Source organism: Paramormyrops kingsleyae, chromosome 9 (assembly GCF_048594095.1).
Source record: "Paramormyrops kingsleyae isolate MSU_618 chromosome 9, PKINGS_0.4, whole genome shotgun sequence".
Lineage (NCBI taxonomy): Eukaryota > Metazoa > Chordata > Actinopteri > Osteoglossiformes > Mormyridae > Paramormyrops > Paramormyrops kingsleyae.
Window position 1 is genome coordinate 12,198,385 of NC_132805.1, and position 12,722 is coordinate 12,211,106.

The following is a 12,722-nucleotide window of genomic DNA, read 5'->3' on the forward strand; positions in this document are numbered from 1 at the left end:
TTGCTTCAAGTATGAGAAGCAAAACTTCTCATATTTAAATGAAACGTTTGTTATTGTTGAAAAATTAAATATATATTGTTTTTATTCCCAAACAACTATTTATAAGTTAAGTTTTTATGACCTTCAGAACCGTGTTGTCCGAAGCACATTTTAGATAGAAATACCGTTATTTATGACAACGATACAGACGAAATATTACAGAACTCAGTTAACGGGTCGAAAGCTGGGCGCGTGCGCTCTTCTCTTTGACAAAGCATTGTGGGTTTTGTAGTCTTTCGTTTTGGAAAGTGCCCCCAGAATGGTATAATATATAACGGGAACGTCCGATACATTTAAACTACAAGTACCGAAATAACGTGAAACGTTTTCCGGAAAATGATATAAAAAGTTTGTTTAATGTGGAGTGGAAAAAAAAGCAAAACGCGAGGAAGTCACCGGTTTGTGGTTTAAATCTAGAGAAACCATAATCAAAGGAAGGCTACTCAGAGAAATCATAATTGGCTACTGGGGAAGGTAAGAAGTTTGCAGACGCGCAGAAGAGGACTGGAGACATTAAAAACAAGGACTGGAAACGTTAGCACAATGAAAGTTATCGCACTCGGCGCTCACTAGGACGTGCAGGCGACAAGTAAGCATAGATTTCCCTCGTTTTATTTACCCGGTAACATTTTCGTTCGCTATTTTAACAGCTGTATTAATTTAAACTTGCCTAATTAATACGTAAATTTGTGGGACGCGGTTGGTAAATTGGGAATTTATGGCAACGTCGTTTAGCACAGCAAAACCGTTATAGGCACAATGGATGCTTTTGAAATGTAGGCGCTACTAGATGATTGTAGAATAGAAATCATGTGATTAAACTTTGTCTTTCAAAAGGCAGATTTTTGTAGAGATGGAGATTATCGCCAGCTCTTTTCTCCAATTATTTGCACCACCGTGCTGTTGTCGATCCCCGATGCCAGTTCAGTTTAACATATTGTCTGGTTGGTAAGCCCAAATGTGGCACCATGCATCACGAAGTTATTTAGAGTCTGGCCGTGCAGCTTCTTAACAGAGATTTTTGGATTGTTTTGTAAGCCGCTCCAGCTGAATGGTTTGTAGGTTGAGGATAAGCGGTTATTCTTCAGGCCATGTATTCGAGGTCAGAAACTGGGAGCTGCACCAGTTACTTTCCCAAAAAGAGCTGGTTATTTAACGAGCTCGCGCGCGATTGCATTTTTCCCCTTTTGTATTTCTATGCAGGGGCTGAACTTTGAAGCGGCTTTTTCGGCAGAGGAGGGGAAAGGCAGGCTCATCGTCTCCTCTTTTATGAAATCCAGCATCCCTAGCGCTGCAGCGATGCCTTTCGCTCCCTCTCTCTGGTATGTATTCTTTATTGCAAGCCGGTGGGTTCGCATTGCCGTGTCCCACTTGTCTGAAAAACCTTTGCGGCAGGGTTACATGACGATGAACCCCCTCCGATATTCTCGTATTTTAATTCCTGTCGGTTCCAGGTGAGTTAAGACTGATGCAGACCCACAGACGAGCGGTTTAGTATTGCACTGCCTGCCATGTGGATCTGGGGCGGGCGTGTTATAGGGCAGATGTGGACATGTTAAGCGTTGCGTGATGTTTAAAGATGGAGGCGCCGTGCAATAACGTGTGAAAAAGGTTCTTTCTAGGAAGGAATGTCTGGCTGCATGTGTGATGGTTGAGTTTCCTCTTTATTAAAATATATATCGATGCTGTACTTGTGCAGGTGTTTCTGAATAGACTGAATTGTATTTTGGACGAAACATGCATTTTGTCACATGGGTGGAACATTTTATTTTAATGGGTGAGATCAAGCCCATCTTTTTCAGTTGTTTGTCTTTCTGCAGAACATCGGCTGCGGGCGTGTAAGGCTGCGTTGGGAACACCAGGGTTTGGGCATTAAAGTGACAGTGTGTGTCATTTCTTCTACGGTAGGGTGTGCCTTGCTTAAACCTAGATTGGAATCAGGACCTGCTTAAAGCAGATAGTTATAAACGTGGAGCTTAATGCTCTTGTAAAGTAACCGAGTGAATTTGGGCTCATTGCAGCAGAGCTCTACGCCATTCTCCGAAGGCAGGCTTGTATGGCTGTGCCGTTTGTCCTGCTAGTGAGAGTCTGATAATCTTTGATTGGTGACATTTACTGATTCTGGTGCATTGAAAAATGGTCCCTTTTTGTGTTGTTCTTCCTCCATTTGCCTCCCTGTCCGTGGTGCTGTAATTCCCAGTAAGAGACTCCCAAACCAGTGGCTGCCAGCCTGCCCTGCTCCTCATTGATACTGTAGCCAGGTGAGCCAGTAGAAGATCTGGCCACGTCCAGTTTTGCTTCTCGCTCTCAAGCCAAATCCTCGAATCGTTCAGACCGGCACAGGAACCGTCTCGACCTGGAAGGGCGGCCGTGTGGGTCGTGGCTGACATCGTAATTAGCAGCTGAGCTCATAGCGCCCTGGACCGTCAGCTTGGGGACAGGAGCTCTGTAGAACGGTATGACCTTGTTACAGATGTGAAACTCTATGAATGAGCCTGTGATCATCATACAGTGAACCCCTTCAGTGGTGGCAGTGTCTCCCTGGCAACGACGTCTGGTCCATAAAGCTTCTTATAGAGGAAAAGCAAGTTTTAATCTATGTGGTTTTATTTAATTTAGCCCATTTTATATAGTTTTTTTTTTTTTGCATTGTTATTTGTTAACTGGGGCTATGAACTGTTTTTGCTACTTAATTCGTGTAGTTTTTAGGGCAGTTTCATGAGAGCCTTTTTTTGTGTTAATTAGCAGTTCAGGCTCATTTCAGTGTTTCTAAGTTGAAATGTGTAATTTGGAAAATGGAGACACCTGTGCTACTCAGGAAACCATTTTGTTTGTTAACAGGCCTTAAATTACAGAAATGATTTGGTAAACGGAAAGTCTGTAATGTAAGGGATTAAAATCAGTGCCGTTGCCTTGACAAAGGAAGGAGTGCCTCTTATCTGCAAGATTTGTGACTGAAATTAATTTCCACTTGCTCTCGTGCTTTAGTACATGAGGCTGCTGTGTGTTATGTGGTGGTCGTGGCAAAGTTGACATGAAGTCAGGTGAGAGGAGAAATTTAACAGCATGTCTACTATCGCTTGGGAAAATGTCTGTAATTGAGTGAAGACAAGACAGAAACGGAGAAACAGTTCTTGTGCTTCTGTGTTAAGGTTTCCATTGAGCATCAATCTGTTGGCATGTCTGTTTACAGTCCTGATAAATGTATGCTTCAGTTCCTCCTAATAAAAGAAGTTTGGTATGTTGTGTGGCTATTATATTTCCTAAAGGGAATACAAAGGGGAGGCCAGGCTTTACTATAACAATATTCTAATTATAGGTACTGTGGATTTAGCTTGAAAAGAAATTTGCTTTTCTTAATGGGGTGGGGGCTGGCCAGGTGTTAATGCAAAGCCGGCCCCTTTGCAGTACTGTGCACAACTGGATGGAGCTGTATGATCTCCCAGCCTCCCCTGCACTGCCGACCTGTCGCTGCAGCACTGGCTCAGAAATCAAGCTGCAGGCCTTTTCCCAAAAGCGTGCTGCAGCCCGAGAAATGCCGCTGTGCAGATTTTCGTTAAAATGCACACTTTGACTCAGTTCCGTGGGGGGAATGACCAGTGAAAGAAGGTACGCCTTGGGGAATTGGTGTATCCTGCATGTTGCGGATTGGGGGGGGGGTTAGGGTAGCTGTTGCAGCATTTAGACCCTGCCCCCCAGTCCTCCATGCCATGCAGTGAGTCCTAGTTGACTTCCCGTCCTCTCTTTTGAGCCTGGATTGTGTGATGATCGTACCAGAAGGTACTAGAGCTGTCCCACATTTAGCGCGGAGCCATTTGCACATATCCCTCTGCCAGAAAATGTCCTCTAACGGATATGTACTTTTCGATCGCTGAGGATTCTGTCCGATCTATGCGTCAGTGGAGTCCCGAGGACCTCTGAATAGGCTGCAGCCTCCCCGGCAGCCCCGCTTCTGTGTGTATGGTGTCTCTCTGGTTATGGGGGGTGCCCTGGTGCTGGAGAATCCCCCCCCCTCTGGGATGATTCCCTTTGCATGCCTGGAATGTGTATTGATGTGCTGTTTGCTGGTCTGCATTTTAATTGGGCACCCCCTCCCCAGCAGCGGGAGGGGCCAGGCTAGAAGTGATGCTCTGTTATAAGAGGAAGTGCATTGATTTGAGGTGCTTGTGGTTTGCGCTGTGAAACATGCAGGTTCCCCAATCGAGCCACCCGCCCCTCCCCTTCCCCACTTCCCCAAAGCATTGTCTCTGCTAAGGACCAGAACAGCTTCTAGTTGGCCGTAGTGTTTGTACATCTTTACAGATATTTCTTCATCTCATCCATAAATATCAGGGATTTGCACTCAGGGCAGTGGTCAAAATGGGTTCTGCCATTTCCAGTTTTATTTGGCACTTTTACAGTGCACCACTGGATTCATGCTTTTTGTTTGGTTTGATAAAATATCTTGTAGTGATTTTTCCATTACAGTTGTTCAACTGTTAGTGAAAGGTTTTTAATTAGCATCTTGTTTTGTTGTTTGTCTGTCTGTCAGGTGTCTTCCAGCTCTTTTAAAAATGTACTGTTAGCTCCTTGCTAAAATCACAGGGAAGACTGGAAATACTTGGGTTTCCTTTAAGTACTATGATCCTGCACACCAGTCAAGCTGTAGCATTTGGTGGTAATGGTTGGTGTAACTACTGTCCAACCGCTGTTGTGATGGTGTTTTTATGCACGGCCTGTAGCCCTTGTTACATGTCTCAGCTTGGCTGTCTTAGTACAGGGTGTGTTGGCTTGACCTGATTTCCACACCCTGCATGAGGGCTGAACACGATGTATTTTGCAGGGCTTAAGCTGCTCCTCAGCACCCAGAAAGCCCGTCTGACTGCAGGTTCTCGAGGTTCTGAGAGCCTGAACAGCTGAAGCTCTCAGGGGCTTCTGCTTTGGTAAGAGTGATTTATCTTTCTGTTCCTTCTTGTCCTGGAGTCAGAGAGTTAGCTGGAAGTGACTGCAGAGCCTAAGCAGGCCACAGTGAACCTGCCCTAGCCTTTGAGCTCCAGCTTGCTGATGTTTAGGCTGGTCTCATACAAGCCAGGACTGGATGTTTGAATGGAGCCTCCTTTACCATCTGGGACTGCAGTCGTAGACTTGTTGCTGCTAGACCTCGGCCCTGCCTGCACACTGGCAGCGGAGCCTCGTCCGGTTCGTGGTTCTGGAGTGGGACAGAAAGAAGAAAAGTAAAGTTGATGGAGGGGAGAACAGGAGAGGAGCAGAACAGAGCGTAAGGGGGTGGGGGTGGGGGGTCGGACTCCTTCAGAACTGGGCCAGCGGTCCCTGCGGTGAACGGCACTTTTCTAGGGCAGGAGCAGGGATGACGTGCGCACGGCCTGGATTGGGAACAGCCGGTGCGGCCGGTCCGTTTCGGTAGCGCTGGGCAGGGGAAGCATTCACATCTTTGAGGAGGAGCGAGAGAGAGGGAGCTACTGCAAGTTGTGCTCCTCACTGCGTGTGCCGAGGCGCTTTTCGACGGGGTGTCCCAGCCGAGCAAGGCCCCAGCACCCCTCTGGCTCTGTAAGTATGAGCGTCTCCTTGTGCCTGCTGTGGCTCCCCCCCCCCCCTCCGTCTCCGTGTTTTTGTTCCTCCGTTTGGGTCCGAATGACCCCGCAGTGGGATTCGCGTTCTGTCAGCTGCCGACGGCTGATGGTGTCCGCAGCCATCGTCTCCAGCCTCAGTCTGGGCTTTTTGGCCGCAATTGATAGTTCAGCGCGGAAAAGGCTATTTAAAGGCGGCACAGCTGTGCTAGCTGCTCGGACACCCAGCCCCCATGGCCCCACCCTGCATGCTAAGGGCACCGTGCTGTCCCTTAGTGTGCTTCCTTTGGGGTGTGTGGCATGCTCACCACAGTAGAAGGTCTGGCTCTGTTGCCTTACGGTGGGTAACAGATACGCAGTGCCCTTGTTTGATTGGGGGGGCATGGATGTGACCCGGAGAGAGTGAAGCCTTGACCCTTCCCCCCCCCCCGGCTTTGCATGCGCCTGCCATCCAGGACTGCTCAAGATGTGCTTGAAAAAAAGCTGTGAAACCTGTTGGCCCAGCCGTTCCATTAATGGCTGCTTCCTATTTGCATTTTCTGCTCCTAGATAAGTGCTCCGCTTATGCGCGTGCAGTTGGTTCGGACGTCGCAGGGCACAGAACGTGTCATGACCCTATTTGCATGTTTCGTAATTAGCGGAGCACTTGGCTGCATGTAGTGCTTGCGGCGATTCTCGTTTCCCTCATGGAAACTGATCATGATGGTTCACGCTTGGTTCCTCTGTGGAGGGGTAGGTGTTAAGGGTTATGGGAACTAGGTCACGGTCGCCCCTACTGACGTGACGTGATGGGGGTAGGCAGGGTGGGCGTGAGATGGAGCATTGCAGGGTCACGCCTGCAGCGTGACGACGAGGCTGATGCCTGTGACGTCAGAGAACCGGCGTCACGGCAAGAGACGAGTGGGCGTGTTGAATCAGGCTTAGGACATGGGTGTCCAGCCCTGCCTGCGGAGTGCATGCAGTCGCACACACACTCGGGCACACTGCAGAGCCTGCAGTCCGGCTCAACTAAGAGCAACCTTACTGTTACTTCTCGCTACCTGTTGGTAACTCGCCACATATGAGCGCCACCCAGTGGTCAGGCGCAGGCATTCCATGTAGCTTTGGCTCTGAGTGCATCCCCATGCATTTCATATACCCTCTGCCTCGTTATTGCTCATTAATTACTTGTCTCATTTTGTCTGGGGCAATTTAGGAAGGGATTAGTCCCATCTATTAACTGGGGTTACAGGGGCCATGATTTGATCTCTATAGATAAATGAGTCTAAAGACTGGCATAGTTGGTAACGATGCTGTTCTTAAAAAAGAAAAAAAGAGTTTAGGTGCAGGCAATTAGAGTAGTGAGTTAAAATTAGAGCTTTAATGTAGCTGGAGGATGCTGTGAGCATCGCAGTCGGTCATCTGCAGCTGTGCTAACATAGATGTCATTGCACGTTTGATATGAGCCCCATTTGTGTGTGTGTAGGAAAGAGAGAACCTGTGTATGATGAGAGGTATGAGAACACGTATGTTGGAAATGGAGAACCTGCATTCGAGAGGATGCGAGGGAACCCATTTGTGAGAAGAGGTGAGAGAACCTCTGTTCATGTGGGGGAAAGTAGAACCTGTGTGGGTATGGGAAAGAGAGGACCTGTGTGTGAGAGAGTGAGACCACCTGTGTGTATGTGGGAAAGAGAGAAGCCATGTGTATGTGGAGAAAGTGAGAACCGGTTCGCGAGAGGATGTAAGATAACTGCTCTGTGAGAGAGGACATGAGAGATCCGCTCTGTGAGAGAGGACGTGAGAGATCCGCTCTGTGAGAGAGGACGTGAGAGATCCGCTCTGTGAGAGAGGACGTGAGAGAACCGCTCTGTGAGAGAGGACGTGAGAGAACCGCTCTGTGAGAGATCCGCTCTGTGAGAGATCCGCTCTGTGAGAGAGGACGTGAGAGATCCGCTCTGTGAGAGAGGACGTGAGAGATCCGCTCTGCGAGAGAGGACGTGAGAGAACCGCGCTGCGAGAGAGGACGTGAGAGAACCGCGCTGCGAGAGAGGACTTGAGGGAACCGCGCTGCGAGAGAGGACTTGAGGGAACCGCGCTGCGAGAGAGGACTTGAGGGAACCGCGCTGCGAGAGAGGACTTGAGGGAACCGCGCTGCGAGAGAGGACGTGAGGGAACCGCGCTGCGAGAGAGGACGTGAGGGAACCGCTCTGCGAGAGAGGACGTGAGGGAACCGCTCTGCGAGAGAGGACGTGAGGGAACCGCTCTGCGAGAACCGGTGTGCATGTGGGAAAGAGATAATTCATGGGTGAGAGAATCTGCATCTGTGTGGGAAAGGGAACCCATCTGTGAGAGAATGTGAGAGAACCCATGTGTTCTGTGGGGCCTCAGCTCTCCATTATATACTACCTGGTGGCGTCCCTTACTCTAATCATTTAACATACTGCAGTGTGGACTCGAGGCAGCTGGTACCTCACTGTAAGCTGCATTGGTGTAGTCACTGCTTCTCAGCTCTCTTCCCTCGCACAGCATTCCAGAATTCCATCACCTTCCTCCAGCTCACACTCGCCTTTCCGAGTGACATGCTTCCGAGTGACAGTTAGTGTTAATCTGAGCACCGTGCCGTTGTTATTGTTAGAACAGCTATTTTTAGTCCTTTTTATGTATTTTTTGACTCATCTGTTATTTTTAGAAGCTTAACTGGGATGTGTTCATTGCCCAAAGCCTTGTTTGCTTTTCTAGCAGCTGCGAATATGGTTTTCTTTTGTAGTTTCTGTTCTAACTGCGCGTTGCCTTAATCCTTCCGTTGTCTGCATTGATAGATTCTCCGGCACGGGTCTGAGAGGCCTCTCCTTCCCCTTCTGGTCAGGGGACTTTGTGTTCTTCTGCAGTGGCCTCCATGCATTTTGGCATATATCTTGGATTTCTGACGATGACCCATTTTTGCCCCCTCAACAAACACACACACACACACACACACACACTCTCAGGCTCACAAGTGAATTCTCACAGTTATATGCACATAGTCATGACTACATAGAGGCTGATCTCTCCCTGAGATTTTCTTGCATGTCTCACATCTTGCAGTCCCGTGCACAACACCTCACACATGGTACAACAGCAGGAACAACTGCCTTCATCTCAACGAATGCTCCTACCCCCCCCCCCCCACCCTGGCCTTCTCCTGCCTCCACCGTCACTGACATAAGTACGGGCCGTGCTGCGTCTTGCTTGGCTGGGCTTGGGCAGCCTGCTTTCCTCTCTCGGCTTTGTTCACTTTTGGCCTCCCTCTGGCCGGTTTGGCTACACTTGGAAACACATTGACCCTAGTGGTCTTCTGAGGTAATGTGATGGGCTGTACCTTGATCTCACTGCAATGGCCATAAAGCCGCAGTGGCTTATTCTGTGGCACATTCTGGCTGACCGTTCAAGCGGTCTGTGAGGGTGAGGCTTGTGGACTCACTCATCCCTGTGCAAGTGGGCTGTTGGGGTGAGTCCTGAAGGCACTTCTCCTGAAACCCTGTGCGAATGGACCCTGAGGGTGAGGTTTGAGGGCACGTCTGAGGGCATCTCTCCCGACATTCATCCCCGTGTGAGCGGGCCGTGGTGGGGAGGCTTTAGGGTTAGGGTGCATTGCATGGATGGAGGTCATTTGTGATGCCGTGTGAACATGCTGGTGCGGGTGTGCGAGCTGCCGCCTTGGTGTCAGAGAGGAATTGGTACCTGATTAGTACACGGGCCCTGCAGCAGAAGAGTGCCCCCGCTTTCTCTGGCCCTGCTGGGGTTGGTGTCTGTCCTATTTATTCACTTATCAACCATGGCATCGCCCCAAGCTCTGTAGTAACTCTCCTGCTGCCTCTTTCCTCAGCCAGAGAGCTCTGGGCCCAGGCCCGTCCCCCACGCCTCCCTGCTGGTGCCACCCTGGATGCCCGCCAGACCCACCCCATATCTCCTAATGAGTGGTGCGGTGCTATATTCACTGGTGCGGGACAAGGACTTTGGGGAAAGCTCTTCGGGCTACTTCAGCTAGGCCCCGCCCCCCTGGGTGGACTGGCTGTCTTTTTTGGGCTGTTATAAGTAACTTATTGGGTGGTGCTGAAGGCTGCTGAGCTGCTTGGCCAGGCATGTGTGCTAATGGCAGCTGTTTGGTGGCCCTGACGTTCATGCTGCTGTGTGAGAATGCTGGCTCTGGCTAATCGTCTCTGGGAGGGAGGGCGGCGTGCTGATCGATCGGGGCAGCGGTTAAAGCTTTCCCTGCCATTACTGTCACAGCTCAACACGGCTGAACAAAGCGGAAGTCCATCGAACTCTTCAAGACCTTCTGTCCTTTTAATGGGGAATTGATTCTTTTTTTTTTTCCCTCACTGATAGTTAGAAACGTCCCTAGGTCTGTGTTTCAGCTACTAATATTGTTACCAAAACATCACCAAGTCTACTGATAGGAGGTGACCTTGATGCAGAAGAAAGACCTAAAAATATATATCAGGCCGTGAATTTAGGAGGAAAGAATAAAATGTACTGAAACATTTTCAATATATCAGCTGTTTCAGTAATGTATTACTGATTATAAATAAGACGACCACAGCCCTTGGGTTGTCATGTCTATTGAAAGATGTTAAAGACCCAAACGAAGCCGCATGGTATATCATTTATCAGGGATTCTGGGATGCTGCCGTTCATTCTGTCCTCCATGTTGCCCATGAGCAGCAGCAGTGCGGTTTCTGCCATCTTCACCCATATTGTTGCCCCCCGCCCTGCCCCCCACTTCCGTGCCAGGCGCCTTGCTGAATGAGGGCCCCCCCCCCCGAAATCGCCCTGGCCCTGAATGCTGGAGCGCAGAGAGCCCCGTTCCTGCAGTAGAGCGCTTCCTGAGGCCCGTGACCTTCCGCAGTGAATGTAGGTTGCCCGCCATTTCGTGGCTGCGGAGTGCAGCCGGCCAGCTCTGTTCTGAAGCTTTCCATCGGCTTTCATCATTTACTGTGTGCTGGGGGTGTGACGGTTCAGAAGTTTTCGGCTCGGTTTAAGAGGCGCTGCTTCGACCTGGTGCGGTTTGTATTCTATGTATAAAAGAAACTCCATTTCAATTTCAAATACATCTCCTAATTTTATTTTCTTTAACACGTTGAACAAGTTAAAAATGTATATTTTAATAAAAAAGTTCAACATATAATGTCAAAGTTCAGCAATTGATGTGACGTAGCCAGCGAGAGCAAAATAAAATATAATCTGTAAGCTGATGGAGCCATAGGTCAGATTTAACGTAGTCAGAGTGGGGCTGCAGATTCTAGTCTTTTGTTCTAGCTTTGTGTCTGTCAGGTGAAGTTAAGCGGCTGCCAGTGTGAGCGGCTCCTATGCAGCGGCTGGCTCTCCTCTTTGGCTGCAGCATCCACCGTCACGCCAAGGTGATTTCGGCATTTACGGGCACTTGTATCCCAAACGGTGCTGCTAGCATACTCAGGATGCGTAAAGCAATGTCGACAGTTTCAGTTTTACTGACCCACTCTTTTACCTTCGCTATAATAATAGAATAGAGTATTGGGAAACCAAAATGCTTCCACACGCACGACCTGTACATCGGGGGGGCGTCTGTATCTCTTGCCACCGCTCGCCATGTTTGGTTTTTCCTTATCAAACTGGAAACAACATGCAAAGCATGAAACTTGCTCATGATTGGCTGCAGCTCTCACGCGGGCAACGCCCACACGGAAAAAACATTTGCGTGCATTTTACAGCTAAGTTAGCTGGTGTGAAAAACTTTAAAGCAGAGAGCAGGATGACTAAAATTGCTAATCATAACTGTCATAACCTTGGTTCGACATGCCAAACGGTGCAGCTTTTTTCGGAGAACTATTCCATCCCTAGTATCTGCATGTCATAAGAAACGTGTTATAGTAGTACTGCTACTACTAATAATAATAATTAAAAAAGATATAGGACCTTTCATTCAAGGAATGCATCTCAAAGTGCTTTACAGTAAAAAATATATGTGAAAATAGCATGGATAAAATTAACTAAAATTTCACCAAATTAAAAATAAAAGTAGAGTAAAATCCTAGGTCGTGTTCACCTACCAATTGAAATACAAATTATATCCATTGAATTATTGAACATAAGTCATAAAATCAAGTAAAATACATTGTTTTATGTGGTAGTGCATTAGTGTATGTGTGTGTAGTGTGTTGTTGGGGTATGTGGCCTTCAGCTGTTTTTGTGGTGTGTATTTGCATCACCATGAGCGGCTGCTGGGTGAATTTGGCGTTCACTCGCCCTTCGTCTTGTCGCAGTAAACAAGGCTCTGTAGATTTCAGCGGCTTTCAGCAGGCTGCTTTGGTGGTGAGGATAGCGCAGGGGGCTGCAGCGCAGGGGGCTGCAGCGCAGGGGGCTGCAGAGCAGAGGCTGCGTGAGAGATGTGAAGGGCCGTGAGGTGTTTCAGTTGGGAGAATCAGCAGGTCTTTTTTTTTCCTATCCTATCAAACACGCCACATGGCATCTGCACAGCTCTTGCCATTCATTCATGTTACTCAGTGGGAGCGGCTGAAGGTAACGGTCATATAGTGCCTTTAGCTGGCAATCTGGTTACTAATTAGTCAGGGAGCTAGGTGTATATCATGGGAGTGCATGTGTAAATTCATATTCATATATAATGGGTCTGTTATACCCTTTGTGTATACCGATAAAAACCATCAATACCAGAAATGAATATAAACAATATATATTGCATACACATATAAATAACAAAGTTAGTCATCGCTGGCAGTAGCAGGTATATGTAATTAGAATCCAGCCAGCAGTAGAAAGACTGAGTAGTAGCTTTTAAGGTGTGAAATGAGGTGTCCACAACACATAGTGGTGGTCCTTGATAGGGGTGGGGGGGGGGGGCAGGTGTAGAAGATGGCGATGGTGGGGGCGTTTGCGTTGGTGCTGTAAACAGGCATGTTATCAGAAAGCCGACTTCTGACTGCGTGGCAGAAAGCCTTGAATGTGTTTCATTAGCATGCATGCATGTACGGCTGCTTTCGTTTAGATAAGTGATCTGGTGCTAAGGAGGTAGTAAGGTTTAAAATATGGACTTGAGCATAACTGAGGACCACTCGATCGAGAGATTACCTCCAAACTCGGCTGTCTCTGTTTGTATTT

The 12,722-nt window shown here is 48.3% G+C and overlaps 1 protein-coding gene across 4 annotated transcripts in view; it reads left to right on the plus strand.

Annotated features, from left to right (window-relative positions):
- Positions 1–283: 283 nt before the first annotated feature.
- Positions 284–12,722, plus strand: part of phactr4b (phosphatase and actin regulator 4b) — a 51,440-nt gene continuing 39,001 nt past the window's right edge. The window contains exons 1-2 of one of the 4 annotated variants that reach the window (XM_023807616.2): positions 285–628; positions 1,243–1,361. The gene's annotated coding sequence lies outside the window, so the exon portion shown is untranslated. Of the gene's footprint in view, positions 629–1,242; positions 1,362–5,375; positions 5,587–12,722 lie in introns of those variants that run through there. The other 3 variants (XM_023807617.2, XM_023807619.2, XM_023807618.2) reach the window with 3 other exon arrangements.